Source organism: Mobula hypostoma, chromosome 11 (assembly GCF_963921235.1).
Source record: "Mobula hypostoma chromosome 11, sMobHyp1.1, whole genome shotgun sequence".
In the NCBI taxonomy this organism is placed as follows: domain Eukaryota; kingdom Metazoa; phylum Chordata; class Chondrichthyes; order Myliobatiformes; family Myliobatidae; genus Mobula; species Mobula hypostoma.
This window is the reverse complement of record NC_086107.1, coordinates 54,916,751-54,933,999: the sequence shown is the minus strand read 5'-3', so window position 1 is coordinate 54,933,999 and position 17,249 is coordinate 54,916,751.

Sequence of the window (17,249 nt, the reverse complement as noted above, 5' to 3'; positions counted from 1 at the left end):
ATGAAACAGTCTAATGCGCAACGCTGGAGCTCACTGATAAGCTGGTCTTCCACCATCGACCTCCTCCAATCGTCTCTGACCTTCGGACCCTCGCTTCAAGTCTACTCTGTCTGACGGTCTACCAACTCTCTCCATTCACGTCTTCTCTCCTCATCTCTCCCTGGCAAAAGACCGTGAATTCCCGGCTCCCAGACACACAAGAAAGAACAACATCCTGCTCATTGGCTAACATACCCCATTATCTCTAGTCATAACCCAAACATTACTGCTACAGAGAAACCATTACCTTATCGGTGAAACATTGCAGAGCGGCCATTACATTAGCAGTGAAACCTTACAGCGTGTTACAAAAGCATCATAACAACTGTCCAAATATTATGAGTTCATATCCATGGTAATGTAGGTATGAGTACAACTGAGAAATGGGATAAGCACTTAATTTTCTAAATACCAAGCAACACGGATCCATTCTGCTCAATCTTTACTCAAAGCACAACCTATTTAGCACAGGAGTTAGTGTGGTTAATTTTCACCTAAGTATCTACAAGGAATATATATATGAAGGATTTCAAAGTTTAATGTGCTACCCTCAATGTTCAAGATAGTGGACTTCGTATTAATCTAGATATTTAGATATCCTCAAGTTTCTGTTGGCTGTGAGTCAGCTAATCGTACCTGAAATGCTCTTCACAAGGAGAACTACTTTTCTGGGCCCTTGAGAGCTTCAGCATTAACCTTTTTGCAGCACTTTCAGGCGAGGTTAATGTAGATAAAGGAAAGAATCAGATGGCAGTCATCGAAGCCAGCACTGCCCTCAGTGATGAAAATATTCCTCACTCAGATGGTCCTATAATCTAACAAGAACCATGCCTGTACCAGAAATATTTCCATGGGTCCTTTGCTCATCTCCCCAGTGAACCAGGATGTTAGTTATGACAGATTAACCTCCAAGCCTCCAGGTGGCACAAATGTTTTTTTTTCCTTCTTATTGCTTTTCGTGGTATTCTTTTCTCTAAGGGTAGTTAAATCTCAACCACATTTTTGTGAGTATGAAGTCAAAAAAAAGGCTAATATTTTTCCTTAAAAATAGTAGATTTATTGTAAGATGGTGCTTTTGTGGGCCCAGCTACTGATGCCAAATGTTTAATCCAGGTTTATTTAATTGACTTGATTTAAATTCCCCAGCTGCTGTGCTGTCTCTAAATTATTAAACCAGTCCAGCCCTATAACAATGCCCTATTCTCCTTCAGCCTAATCGGCTATGTTATCCTACTGGTGGGATAATCTAGTTTTATTTTGGCATTGAACAATACTAATTTTTCTTGATGCCTCTAGTTCTTCTTCTTCCTCCAAATGACATATTGCTCCATTAAAAATGTCCTGTCAATCTCAATGGTCATTGCTTTCATGTAAAATGAGAAGCCCATTCCTCATTTACTTGTCCTCCAATACAACTCTCTCCACAGATGACGGATAGTCTTATCTGCAGGTAATCAACATTATGAAAATTAATCTCACTATCCACTTCTTTTAATCAACCACTTCCTAATCGATCAGATCAAGGCATCAGCCTCTGTTATTTAGTGGCAGCTAAACAAGAAGGTCTTACGGGAAGGCAGCAAAACACCAATTGATAGGTAATTTTATCTCACTCTGTTGGGACATTGCATCAAGAGAGCAGGCTGTTTTTCATCCAATCTTGTAACCCACAAAATGATGATGCAACTCTTTAAATGTGCAAACCCAGTTTATTTGATACCTACCCAAAATCTTAAAGTCAAACAGCATGAAAATAGGCTCTTTAGCTCAATTGGTCCATGTCAAGTAAGATGTCCATCTAAGCTAGACCCATTTGCCCAAGCCTGCTCCATAGCCCTCTAAAGTTTTCCTGTCCATGTACCTGTCCAAGTGTCCTTTAACTCCTTCAGGCAGGTCAGTCCATTATGGACCATCCTTTGGGTACAAAGGTCGCCCTTCACTTCTCCCCTCTCACCTTAAACCTACCTTTCTAATTGATGATCGTCCAACACTGGGGGCAAAAAACTTGTGTGCATTTAAAAGTCTGTATGGGTTCTTGCTCCCAAAAAACACAAATACTTTCGTCTACCCTTGCAAGACCAGGAAGCTTAGGGATAGTCTTAAATAAAAATGGCAAAAATTCCAATTTTGTAGTGATTTTTTTTTGCCTCTGTTTCTGAATAATGATTCTAATTCATGGGCGCACAGGATTATTAATGAAAACAGGTTAAAGACTTAGCAAAATAAATTATTGAAAGAGGAGTAACCCAAAATTACAATTATTTAAAGAATAAAAATGTATAAATCGTGACTGAGGAGAAACATTTTTTATAGCTTGCCTGGTTATTTTCTTTTAATAGGTGGGCTCTGTAATAAATAATTGAATTATTTAAATATCAATGTAATACTTCTATATCAATCAATGCAATTAATCTGTACAATTTCTGCACTTTCTCATCTTCAAATATAATGGCAAATTATTCAAGAAAATGTATTATCAAACCTAAATATGGATCAATTTCCACGCTTTCCTCAATTATAGATTAGTCTTTCTACTTCATTCCTTCCTCCTCTGATAAATTTGAGCTTCTCTGAAACCTGGGTCTTATATCTGAAAAAAAACCTATCAAGTATGAGGAATAAGTTGGCTTTGACTGGGAAACCACATTGCAAAGTATGAAAATGGAAAAGCAATGATTGAAGAATTATCACAGTTTCATGTAATATATACACTCAGTGGCACTGTACTAAGTACCCTCATCCCTTTATTAAGTGTATGTTCATGGTCTTCTGCAGCTGTGGCCCATCTACTTCGAGGTTCGACGTGTTGTGCATCCAGAGATGCTCTTCTGTACCTCATTGGCATGGCTATTTGATTACTTTCATCTTCCTGTCAGCTTGAACTAGTCTGGTCATTTTCCACTAAGCCCTCTCAGTAACAATCCTCACTAGATTTTTTTTTTGTTCCTTACACCATTCTCTGTAAACTCTAGACTGTTGTACATGAAAATCCCAGGAGATCAGCAGTTTCTGAGATAATCAAGCCACCCCCATCTGACACCAACAATCATTCCATGGCCAAGGACACCTAGATCACGTTTCTTCCCTATTTTCATGTTTGGTCTGAACAACAACTAAACCTCTTGACCACGTCTGCATACTTTTATGCTGCCAAATGAAGTTTATCTATTTAAGTTGCGTTTATCTATTTAAGCTAACACAAAAATGGAGAAGTGGTCCAGCCATATAAAGACAGCACAGTGGCACAGCTAGCTGAGTTGGTGCCTCACAGAGACATAGATCTGATTAACCTTGGTTCAATCCTAACTCAAGTCCAGTCTGGGTGGAACTTGCATGCTCCCTATGATCATGAGAGCTTCCTCCAGTTTCTCAGGCTTTTCCCCACATACTGACTGGCCGCCGTAAATTGCTCTTGGTGTTTTAGAGAGTGGTAGAATTTGAGGAGTTTGGGATAAAATGGGATTAATGTAGAATTTGTAAAACAGGGTGGTTGATGATCAGTGTTGACTTGGTTGCCCAGATAACCTGTCACAATGCTGTATCTCTCTATGAATATGACCATCGGGGAAGTCTGATATATCATTCTCGAGCGAACACATCATCTAGTAAATGAACTTTAAGGGAACAGGCTGACCATTGCCCCTTGGCCGTAATTCCCAGACTGCACCCTCAGCTGGCTGTGACAGCAATCTGAAGGTAGTCCCTCCACTGCAAGAGCTTCACATGACTCTAAGCCTGTATGTTCACACTCTAATGGATAGGAAGCAATGGCATGCTGCAGGCAATTGAGGGACACCATAATATAGTGCTAGCATTTTGAAATCCATGTATTAATTTATGAAGGAACAGGACCTTGCTTACAAAATATAGATGCATAGGACCAGTGTGCCACCACCTGCACAGAGTAATCCATGTGCAGGATCTAAGGAAATCCCTCTTTTTCATGCAGCGGCACACCTCCTTTAACCCAGCACTGGTAAATAATACCGTAGTTCTTCAGCCAGGGATTCCATATCCTCTGATCCAGCCTCCTCATCTCTCTCTGCTGTCATGATTCTGGATCTCCAATGTCTTCTTTCTCTAGATTGATCTGCGGCCTATGATTAGATTATGCATCACACTCTGATAAAATTCATGCATCTGCTTGGAGCAAGTAGACTGCTGGCAACTCCCAGCCTTTCACGTTGTACCTCAAGGATGTCTGTCGCATTCTCTAAAGTGATTCTGGTTCTAATGTAGTTTTTAATCTAGCAGTGCTCTGAAATAGTGTGAGAACCACGCAGAAATGAGAATCCGGGGAAGAGAAGAATATCCCTCATCCCCCAAAATCCGTTCTTCTGGGAAGTGGCAGCTCTGTAGATGTTTGGCAGATCACTCTTCAAGGATGAGTGTGTAATTCTGTGAAGATGCACTGCACTGTATGTGAAGAATATCCCCTTCTTCTGCTATGACTTGAATGTTCATTAATGAAAAGATCAGTCTTATTGAATGGAGTGCTTATGGGCATCCACAGGTAGTGACAGTCTGAAGTTGGGAAGTCAGCAAGTCTTGCAATTCCCACTGCCCAAAAAGGAACTTTTTCTTCAGTGAAAACAGTCATCATTCCACACATAGACTGCTTCTGCGACCTCTTCAACACAGTGGTGAATAGCAATTATAAGACATGACAGAGATCTTCCATGGCTGCTCGGAATAATCTGGGTGAGCAAGCAGACAAAGTGGCCTTAACCTCAAATGGAGAGTGTAGCCCTAGGATGAGATCGTTCTTTTTCGGGTTCTACCTCCTTCATGAGTACATTGGATGACCTAAGCCGACTAAAATCTTGTTCTTCATAGATGACAAGACAGGAAACAGTTCCTGCAGTCTGTCTGGGCATAGAGTCTTCTTTTGATGGAGGAAGTTCTGACCCATTGTACATGAGAAGTCATCATTATGTCAACTCTTGCAATAAAAGGAAAACACATCAATGGGCACTAACACAGCCAATACAGTATGAGGATTTTGGATATGAAATGCAGGTCATTCTATGTAGATTTCATCAGAGTTGATGTGTTGAAGAAACAAAAATATACTTAGCACAACTGCACTCCGTGCGTGCCCACTATGATCATTTCTTTATCCTAAGTTAAGTCTTCATATCACTTTATTATTCCATCCTTCAATCCCTTCTTTTCCAAATTATGTATCTTGAGGCATGCATCTTGAATTCATATAAACAAGTTTGCTAGGTTCTTTTTTTAATAAGGTGAAACCCCTTCGCACAATTTTTCTTATGCGCACACACATAACTTACTATGTTTTAAAAAACACTACTGCCCCAGATTTGGCTCCTGTGTCTCCCATATATTGCACAAAGCTTCAAAGTTTCCACAGTTTCTAAAGTTCTCCAAATTATACTTATATTTACTGAATTCCATATGCCAGAATAATATTTATTACTTGCTTGTATATCAAGAAGAATATTGCCCTGATGTTGTTCAGCTTAGAGAATTTAAGATTGGAAGAGCAATGTAACATGCTTTCCAGTCAAAGCTAAATAGCTGGTGTGGAAGTTAAATGAACTTTGGCTTCAGGAAGTACTCATTCCTGTTTCATTGTACTATCTTGTAAACCATTTCCTTCTAGTTGAGAGATGACAGATGGTTGCTCAAGTCATTAGCTATTATTTAAAGATATGATACTAACGCACGGCTCTTAATGCACGGCAACTGAAAACCTGTAAGTAATCACAGGAAAATCCCAATACAAATGCATGCACTGTGACATAATTTAATAACAGCACCATCAGATAACTGTAGCTCAAATATTAATACATCATATCTAAGCACTTCCCTGTCCTGTCCACAAATTCAATCTTCTGTTCCCCCACTGAGACGATAACAACTTCATTCAACTTCTCTAAATGACCACAATTACATCCCTAGTTAGTGAATTATATTTCTAGAGAATTGTGTGTTTACAACATTAAAACATTCCAAACCACTTTATTGAAGCATTACTGGACACAATTTCACACTAAACTACATAAGGAGATGATAGGGACAGAGATTTATTTTTAGAGAGATGAAATGCTGTTTTGCACTTTTTTCTTACAACTAAACAGAAACTGACAGCATGCCACAAAGAGAAACTAACACACATGATCAAAGCCTAGTCTATGAGCTGAATTTCAGGAGAATCTTAAAAGAGAAGAGAGAAGCAGTGAAATAAAACTGTTTAGGAATTCAGGTAGCTCACTGTGGCTAAGCCAACTATAGCGAATTAATCTAAAGTGGAAAGATGCAACTAGCCACTTCAGAGGAGTTCAGAGAAGTCCAGAAATTGTAACATTCCAAAAACGTTAAAGGCAGGGAGGAATGTTAGGACCATCAGCCATCATAGAGTTCATAAAAGAAAGATGGAGAATGAGCAGTTTTTTGGCAATAGGGCCAAGAATCTGATTATTTCATATCTGAACATTTTTTCTAATTCTGTTATACCATGAAGTATATCACGTAAAAAAAACTTACCTAATTTCCAAACCTCATCAGAATGTATTCTTTTAACCATCGCTAGATTACAAACTCGATATCCCAATGCTTTTCTAGCTGGTACTGGGGGTTTTAATGATGTTTCTCTCGAGGCAACAATACGAACTTTTTAACAATATGTCAGCTGCTCTACACAGGACAATGGACCACTGGACCTTCTGTGCGCAAACGTAAAGGACGCAGACTGTGCCGCTGCCCTTCCCCCACTTCGCAGATCTGGTCGCAGCCTGGTCCTGCTACGTGTCTCTCGTCCAGCGGCAGCCTATGTCAACAAGGATTGTGAGGAGGTGGGCTCAGGATGTTTATGAGGTACTGCAGGAATGCTTTGAGACGATGGACTGGGATGTGTTATGTGAGCCACACAGGGTGGACATTTACAAAATGACTGACTGTATTACAGACCATATCAAATTCTGTGAGAACACTCCTTTGCCAGCCACTACTGTACGCTGCTCCCCCAGCGATCAGTCCTGCATCACCGGTGACCCTGAAAGAACTTTTGAATATGAAGAAGAAAGTCTTCAGGCATGCAGGTAGACAAGTAGTGAGGCGAATATAGAGTGAACTGAGGGTAAAGCTGAGGGATTGAAAAGCTGGAGTACAAGCTCCAGCAGAATAGCATAAGGGACGTGTGGTCGGGCATGAAGCAGATCACTGGCTTCAAGGTTAGGGAAGGAAGATCAAGGGCTGCCTGGATAGGGCCAATGAGTTGAATTTGTTTTTCAACAGGTTCAGCATGAGACTTCCTGCTGTCCCCTCCCCCATTTGCCCAAATCACACACCCTCCCTGCCCCCAAAGCCTTCTTCCACCACCACTCCCTCCCCTCTGGTGAGCGCTCATGTTCCAAACACCCCAACTTTGGAGTATCCTGTTTCCATGGGGATGACCACCCTTCCCTGCCTGCCTATGACTGTAGATCAGGTTAAGAGACAGCTGGACAGGCTACATCAAGGCAAGACTGCGGGACGAGATGGTATCAGCCCCAGGGTACTCAAGGCCTGTGCGAGCCAGCTGTCTGGTATTTTGCAGCACCTTTACAATCAGACACTGAGACAGGAAAAGGTACCAGTGCTATGGAAGGCTTACTGCTCGGTTCCTGTACAACTCCATCTGAACTTAATGACTACAGACCAATTGCCCTCATGTCTCATGTGGTGAAAGTGCTGGAGAGACTGGTCCTGACTTACCTTGGACTGCAGGTGAGATCTTCATTGGACCCTCTACAGTTTGCCTACCAACCTCATGTGGGAGTGGATGATGCCGTCATCTCCCTGTTGCAGAGAGCTCTCTTCCATCTGGATGATGCTGGTGGCATTGTGAGAATCACAGTTTTTGATTTCTCTTTTGCCCTCAATACAATCCAGCCACTTCTTCTGAGCAAGAAGCTGCAAAGAATGGGCATAGACCTGCGGTCCCCAACCACCGGGCCGCAAAGCATGCGCTACCGGGCCACGAGGAAGCTATATGATTTGGTGATATGAGTTAGCCGCACCTTCCCTCATTCCCTGTCACGGCCACTGTTGAGCCATTACGCATGCGAGGTCATTACCCGCGCATCATCCATGTCAGCGGGGGAAGGAGATCAACTCCTCGAGCTTGCAAATGACGGCGGGCTGGAAAGTCTGTTTGACATAACACCTCTGCCGGCATTCTGGATCAAAGTCAGGGCTGAATATCCTGAGATAGCCACGAATGCACTGAAAACGTTGTTTCCATTTCCAACATATCTCTGCAATGAATGCAACGAAAACTAAACTGCAGAACAGACTGGACATCAGGAACCCCGTTCGACTATCACTGTCTCCCATCACCCTTCGATAGGACCGTGTTGTTGCAGGAACACAAGCCCAGGGCTCCCACTGATTCAGCGATATTGGTGTGTTGCAATGATTTTATATGTTCATACAGGAAAAACATGTGCTGCGTGTTTAATATCCAAACGTTACTTAAAATGTTACGATGTTATTGACTTATATAATCATATAACAATTACAGCACGAAAACAGGCCATCTCTCCCCTTCTAGTCAGTGCCGAACGCTACTCTCACCTACTCTAATTTTAACGCTACTCTAATTTTTCTTTGAATGATAATATCGAACCTGCCTCTACCACTTCTACTGGATGTTTGTTCAACACTTCTTTCAAGCTCCCCTGATAATTGACTTATCACTATATTCATGCGAGGAAAATATGCGCTGTGTGTTTAATATTAAATTCATTAGATAAACCCTTTTAGAAAGGAAATTGAGTGTATTAGCCACTTATCACCGATATTCCGGTCGTGAATAAGACCCTCCCCCGAACAGAATCGCCAAAAATGATTTGCAGAAAAAAATCGTACACGCATGCCAAATCATGCATGTGCACTGGTGCCCGCGCAAGGCTTCATGGTAATTGTAGTCTTTTTGGGGAAAACCCAGCGTATTTGACTGCTACTCTTGTCTGTTGGCAACCCTACCACCACCTCCCCACCCGGTCGGCCGGTCCACAAGAATATTCTCAATATGAAACCGGTCTGCAGTGCGAAAAAGGTTGGGGACCCCTGGCGTAGACAAATCCAGTATCTCCTGGATCGCTGACCTCTTGACAGATAGACTCCAGTTTGTACAGCTGGGTAGTTCTCAGTCTGAGATGGTGGTGAGTGGCATTGGAGCACCACAATTGACTGTCTTGTCTCTGTTTCTGTTCACACTGTACACCTCAGACTTTCAGTACAAATCTGAGTCTAGTCGCTTGCAGAAATTCTCTGATGATTCTGCGGTGGTTGGGTGTATCAGAGATGGGCAGGAGTTGGAGTACAGAGGACTGGTGGACAAGTTTTTGGCATGGTGCAGGAGAAATCACCTGCTTCTGAATATGGCCAAAACCAGGGAGATGGTTATTGATTTTAGGAGGAAGAGGACTGTAACAAGTCCTGTATACATTCTGGGAGAAGAGGTTGCAGTGATAGAGGGTACAAACACTTGGATGTTCACCTCGAACAGACTTGACTAGAAAACCAACACCAAGGCTGTGTAAAAGAAGGGGATGAGCAGACTCTATTTTCCAAGAAAGCTGAGATCCTTCAATGTGTGCAGCAGGATGTTGGAGATCCTTTACCAGTCTGTTGTAGTGAGTGCAGTCTTCTTTGCGGGTTTACATTGGGGCAGCAGCATCGGTGCTAGTGATGCAAAAAGACTAAATAAACTCATTAAAAACGCTGGATTTGTCCTTGGCTACAACCTGGACTCTTTTGAATTAGTGATGTAGTGCAGGTCACTAAACAAGCTATTATCCATTATGGACAATCAGGCGCATCCGCCCCATGACCTACTGAATAAGCAACGGAGCACCCTTTTGAACAAACTCATTCAGTTCCACCGTCACAAGGATTGTTACAGAAAACCTGTCCTACCAAATGCAATAATCATATACAACACTTCATCTCTGGGCAACAGGAGAACACACGTCATGGTACAATAGTCTCTGCTTTATTATTTTGTATATTATTATTTCACAGTATTACACATTGGTAAATTATTATTGTGAATATTATTATTCTGTACTTTATTATTAGCTAATATTATTATTATATTTTTATTATTGCTTAGTATGTTTTTAAATGTTACTGCTGTAACAAAATAATTTCCCACGGGATCAATAAAGTACTATTATTATTATTATTATTATAACAAGCATTTTTGGTGCTCTCCAAAATAAACACCCCTGTGAACTCTTTCCCTTCCCTGTAACCCCACTATGTTCAAAACATATTACAATACTTCTATTTATTAATTTAAAAGAATGCCAAAACTGCATTAAGTCCTTTCCCTCCTTAGATTTTACTTTCTCCAGCAAAGAATAACTTCTAAACACTCACACTTTCTCATTCCTCTCTAAAATATTTCCTTGTTTTCCTTTTATTGTTACAACTTGATTTCTTAGTTCAAAAAGTGATGCTGGATTTAAGTGAGCTCTTGCTAGCTGTCCGGGTCTTGCTGTACTGCTATATGCTCAGCCCTGCCAGTGAACAATGTCTCTTAGCAATTCTTAATCACGTTGGATTAGTTTATATTGCAGTATTCTTAATAAATCTCCACACTTACACGATAATTAAAACACTCCACCCATGAATGATGTCACGTACAGACAATAATACTAATCTCACAACACATGATTACACAATATATCCTCACACTATTTGTACGATGACTGTATATGAGCTCCTGACTGATTAGGACATTTTGTTGGTGTCATCGTGTCTTTTCCAGTAATAATTTCTAAATCTGGCTGGTGCATCTTAACAAACGAATCTAAAGATAGAAGTAGTGTCTTGGTGTCTGTCTGTCAAGGCAAGCTGACAGAGTACTTGCACACATCACTGTCAGCTGGACAGCCTCAATATCTGGAGAGAATGGTTTGTTGCCAAATTTCAGCACAGGGGTTGTTCTGAGGGAATTTAGGGCAACTTCTATTCGCAGGTATCTATTTTCAGTTATCATTTATGAAATAGTGAGAGTTGGATCTTGCTGTGTCCAATTTGCATTTATCAAACTAGTCTTACCTGCAGCACCACAGGGCTTGGCGATGGGCAAATCAACCAGTTCCAATCCTAACCACATTCCAGTGGCTCCACTTCAGCTGGAAAGTCCATACGTGAAGACAGGGGAGAGCACAGACTCTGAGTTCAATGACATTCTCCTCACCCCTGAAGGGTGAAACTCCATCAATGCTCACTAATTTCCTAAGGGAGATCAAAGCATCCTGTCATGGTCAGCCAAGCGAAGAAGACGGCTGGCTATGGGATGGAAAAGCCAGGTAGAACAGGATAGGAAGGGAAAGATCTGGGATCTGCGACAAGGTTTGTCGTAGGCCAGCGACGCTTGTTTTAAAGGAGAGCTTCGTGGACGTTTTTGGATGTTCCAGAGGCCCGGTCAGCGATGGGAGCAGAATACAGCGAATTAAATAAAAGTACAGAAGGGACCAGCGTCAGAGCGGCCATTGTTTGGAGTAGGCCAGTGGTGAGAGAAGGAGTGTCAGGCTTTGGCTCAAAGAAGGCTTCGGCTCGAAAGAGGCGTAAACTCTGGGAAAGCTTCTGTTAAAGTTCCCTCTTTTCTCTCTCTCTTGCTGTACCTAGTGTAGGAAATGGTTGTTGTGTGTTCTTCATGCCAGATGTTTGAGTTCTGGGAGACCCAGACTCTCCCAGGGAACTACATCTGTGTGAAGTGCATCCAGCTGCAGCTCCTTAAGGACCGTGTTAGGGATCTGGAGCAGCAACTGGATGACCTTTGGCTTGTATGGGAGAGTGAGGATATAATTGATCTGAGTTACAGGGAAGGAGACGCCCCGAAATTGCAGGAGGAGAGTGGCTGGGTGACTGTCAGGAGAAAATGAAATGTGAATAGACAGTTAGCGCAGAGCCCTCCTGTGACAATTCCCCTCAATAATAAGTATACCGTTTTTGGATACTGTTGTGGGGGATGCCCTCCCAGGGGAATGCCATGTCTACTGGGTTACTGGCACTGAGCATGGGTCCGTGGTACAGAAGGGAAAGAGAGAGAAGAGGGGAGCAGTCGTGATGGGGGACTCAATAGTCAGGGGAACAGACAGGAGATTCTGCAGACATGAACGGGACACCTGGATGGAATGTTGCCTCCCAGATGCCAGGGTCAGGGGTGTCTCAGATCGCGTCCACAACCTTTTGGAGAGGTGGGGGGGAGCCAATCTCTTGGTACAAATTGGTACCAATGACATAGGAAGGAAAAGCAAAGACATCCTGAAAAAAGAGCTTAGAGAGCTAGGTAGAAAGCTGAGAAGCAGGGCCTCCCAGGTAGTAATTTCTGGATTGCTGCCTGTGCCACACGCCAGTCAGGGTAGAAACAGGATGATTTGGCAGATAAGTGCATGGCTGAGAAGCTGGTGCAGGGGACAGATCCTCAGATTCTTGGATCATTGGGATCTCTTCCGGGGGAGGTATGACCTGTTCAAAAGGGACAGGTAGCACTTGAACTCAAGGGGGATCAATATTCTCGTGGGCACGTTTGTTAGAGCAGTTGGCGAGGGTTTAAACTAAGTTGGCAGGGGGTGGGAACCAGAATGAAGGGACTCAGGATAGGACAGATGGTAAAAAAGCAAATATAGCATGCAGTCAGACTGTCAGGAAGGGCAGGCAGATGATAGGACAAAATTGCAGCCAGCAGGGTGATTATCAGTGCATTAGGATGCAGAATCAAAATGGGTAGCAAATACAGTACTCAAAGTGTTATATCTCAATGCACAATGTATCATAAATAAAGTGGATGATCTTGTTGCATGATCACAGATTATCAGGTATGATGTTGTGGCCATCACTGAATCGTGGCTGAAGGATGGTTGTAGTTGGGAGCTGAATGTCCAAGGTTACACGTTATATCGGAGGGATAGGAAAGTAGGCAGAGGGGGTGGTGTGGCTCTACTGGTAAAGAATGACATCAAATCTGTAGAAAGATGTGACATAGGATTAGAAGATGTTGAATCCTTATGGGTTGAGTTAAGAAACCGCAAAGGTAAAAGGACCCTGATGGCAGGTATATACAGGCCTCCCAACAGTAGCTGGGAGGTGGACCACAGATTACAACAGGATATAGAAAAGGAGTGTCAAAAGGGCAATGTCATGACAGTCACGGGAGATTTAAACATGCAGGTCGATTAGAAACATAGAAATATAGAAAACCTACAGCACAATACAAGCCCATCAGCCCACAAAGCTGTGCTGAACATGTCCTTACCTTAGAAATTACCTAGGGTTACCCAGGGCCCTCTGTTTTTCTGAGCTCCATGTACCTGTCCAGGAGTCTCTTTAAAAACCCTATCATTTTCGCCTCCACCACTGTCGCTGGCAGCCCATTCCACGCACTCACCACTCTCTACATAATAAGCTTACCCCTGAAATCTCCTCTGTACCTACTTCCAAGCACCTTAAAACTGTGCCCTCTCATGCTAGCCAACTCAGCCCTGGGAAAAAAGCCTCTGACTACATAACCATATAACCATACAACAATTACAGCATGGAAACAGTCCATCTCAGCCCTTCTAGTCTGTGCCGAACTCTCACTCTCACCAAGTCCCACTGACCTGCACTCAGCCCATAACCCTCCATTCCTTTCCTGTCCATATATCTATCCAATTAAACGACAACATTGAACCTGCCTCAAACAACAGGAATTCTGCAGATGCTGGAAATTCAGGTAACACACATCAAAGTTGCTGGTGAACGCAGCAGGCCAAGCAGCATCTATAGGAAGAGGTGCAGTCGACGTTTCAGGCCGAGACCCTTCGTCAGGACTAACCTGCCTCAACCACTTCTGCTGGAAGCTCATTCCACACAGCTACCGCTCTCTGAGTAAAGAAGTTTCCCCTCATGTTACTCTTAAACTTTTGTCCCTTAACTCTCAACTCATGTCCTCTTGTTTGAATCTCCCCCACTCTCAATGGAAAAAATCTATCCACGTCAACTCTATCTATCCCCTCATAATTTTAAATATCTCTATCAAGTCTCCCCTCAACCTTCTACGTTCCAAAGAATAAAGACCCAACTTGTTCAACCTTTCTCTGTAACTTAGGTGATGAAACCCAGGTAACATTCTAGTAAACCTTTTCTGTACTCTCTCTATTTTGTTGACATCTTTCCTATAATTCGGTGACCAAAACTGTACACAATTCTCCAAATTTGGCCTCACCAATGCCTTGTACAATTTCAACATTACATCCCAACTCCAATACTCAATGCTCTGATTTATAAAGGCCAGCACACCAAAAACTTTCTTCACCACCCTATCCACAGGAGATTCCACCTTCAGGGAACTATGCACCATTATTCCTAGATCCCTCTGTTCTACTGCATTCTTCAATGCCCTACCATTTACCATGTATGTCCTATTTTGATTAGTCCTACCAAAATGTAGCACCTCACATTTATCAGTGTTAAACTCCATCTGCCATCTTTCAGCCCACTCTTCTAACTGGCCTAAATCTCTCTGCAAGCTTTGAAAACCTACTTCATTAGCCACAACTCCACCTATCTTGGTATCATCTGCATGCTTACTCATCCAATCTACCACCTCATCATCCAGATCATTAATGTATATGACAAATAGCATTGGACCCGGTACAGATCCCTGAGGCACACGATCAATGCCTCTCATCATCTTATACAGCTGTATCAGGTCACCTCTCATCCTCCGTCCCTCCAAGAAAAAAAGGCCAAGTTCACTCAACCTATTCTCATAAGGCATACCCCCCAATCCAGGGAACATCCTTGTAAATCTCCTCTGCACCCTTTCTATGGTTTCGACATCCTTCCTATAGTGAGGCGACCAGAACTGAGCACAGTACTCCAAGTGGGGTCTGACCAGGGTCCTATATAGCTGCAACGTTACCTCTTGGCTCTTAAACTCAATCCCACAATTGAGGAAGGCCAATGCACCGTATGCCTTCTTAACCACAATCTGTGCAGCAGCTTTGAGTGTCCTATGGACTCGGACCCCAAGATCCCTCTGATCCTCCACACTGTCAAGAGTCTTACCATTAATACTATATCCTTCCATCATATTTGACCTACCAAAATGAACCACTTCACACCTATCTGGGTTGAACTCCATCTGCCACTTCTGAACCCAGTTTTGCATCCTAGCAATGTCCTGCTGTAATCTCTGACAGCCCTCCATGTTATCCACAACACCGCCTACCTTTGTGTCATCAGCAAATTAACTAACCCATCCCTCCACTTCTTCATCCAGGTCATTTATAAAAATCACAAAAGAGTAGGGGTCCCAGAACAGATCCCTGGGGCACACCACTGGTCACCGGCCTCCATGCAGAATATGACCCACCTGCAACCACCCTTTACGCTGGAGGAACTCAGCAGGTCGGGCAGCATCCATGGAAAAGATCAGTCAACGTTTGACCCCAGCATCTGCAGAGTATTTTGTGTTTGCAAACACTCTTTGCCTTCTGTGGGCAAGCCAGTTCTGGATCCACAAAGCAATGTCCCCTTTGATCCTATGCCTCCTTACTTTCTCAATAAGCCTTGCATGGGGTACCTTGTCAAATGCTTTGTTGAAATCCATATACACTACATCTACTGCTCTACCTTCATCAATGTGTTTAGTCACATCCTCAAAAAATTCAATCAGGCTTGTAAGGCACAAGCTGCCTTTGACAAAGCCATGCTGTCTATTCCTAATCATATTATGCCTCTCCAAATGTTCATAAATCCTGCCTCTCAGGATCTTCTCCATCAACTTACCAACCACTGAAGTAAGACTCACTGGTCTATAATTTCCTGGTCTATCTCTACTCCCTTTCTTGAACAATGGAACAACATCCACAACCCTCCAATCCTCCAGAACCTCTCAAAGATGCAAAGATCATTGCCAGAGGCTCAGCAATCTCCTCCCTCGCCTCCCACAGTAGCCTGGAGTACATCTCATCCGGTCCCAGTGACGTATCCAACTTGATGCTTTCCAAAAGCTCCAGCACATCCTTTTTCTTAATATCCACATGCTCAAGTTCTCTGTCTACTGTAAGCTGTCCCTACAATCGCCAAGATCCTTTTCCATAATGAATACTAAAGCAAAGTATTCATTAATTAACTCTGCTATCTCCTGCAGTTCCATACACATTTTTCCACTGTTACACTTGATTGATCCTATTCTCTCACGTCTTATCCTCTTGCTCTTCACATATACTATTCTTTGCATTTCTGGTCAGATGCTAACTGCATTTCATTGGCTTTGTATCCGTTCTCGGCACAATGACAATAAAGTTGAATCTAATCTAATCTAGAATGCCTTGGGGTTTTCCTTAATCCTGTCCACCAAGACCTTCTCATAGCCCCTTCTGGCTCTCCTAATTTCTTTCTTAAGCTCCTTACCGGTAGCCTCATAATCTCCCAGATCTCTATCATTACCTAGTTTTTTGAACCTTTCGTAAGCTCTTCCTTTCTTCTTGACTAGATTAACAACAATCTTTGTACACCACAGTTCCTGTACTCTACCATCCTTTCCCTGTCTCATTGGAATGTACCTGTGCAGAACTCCACGCAAATATCCCCTGAACATTTGCCACATTTCTTCCGTACATTTCCCTGAAAACATCTGTTTCCAATTTATGCTTCCAAGTTCCTGCCTGATAGCCTCATATTTCCCCTTATTCCAATTAAATGCTTTCCTAACTTATCTGTTCCTATCCCTCTCCAATGCTACAGTAAAGGAGATAGAATTGTGATCACTATCTCCAAAATGCTCTCCCACTGACAGACCTGACACCTGACCAGGTTCATTTCCTAATACCAGATCAAGTACAGCCTCTCCTCTTGTAGGCTTATCTACATATTGTGTCAAGAAACGTTCTTGAGCACACCTAACAAGCTCCACCCCATCTAAACCCCTCGCTCTAGGGAGATGCCAATTGATATTTGGGAAATTAAAATCTCCCACCACAACAACCCTGTTATTATTGTACCTTTCCAGAATCTGTCTCCCTATCTGTTCCCCAATGTCCCTGTTACTATTGGGTGGTCTATAAAAAACACCCAATAGAGTTATTGACCCCCTTCCTGTTCCTAACTTACACCCACAGAGACTCCTTAGACAATCCCTCCATGTCTTCCTCCTTTTCTGCAGCCGTGACACTATCTCTGATCAGCAGTGCCACGCC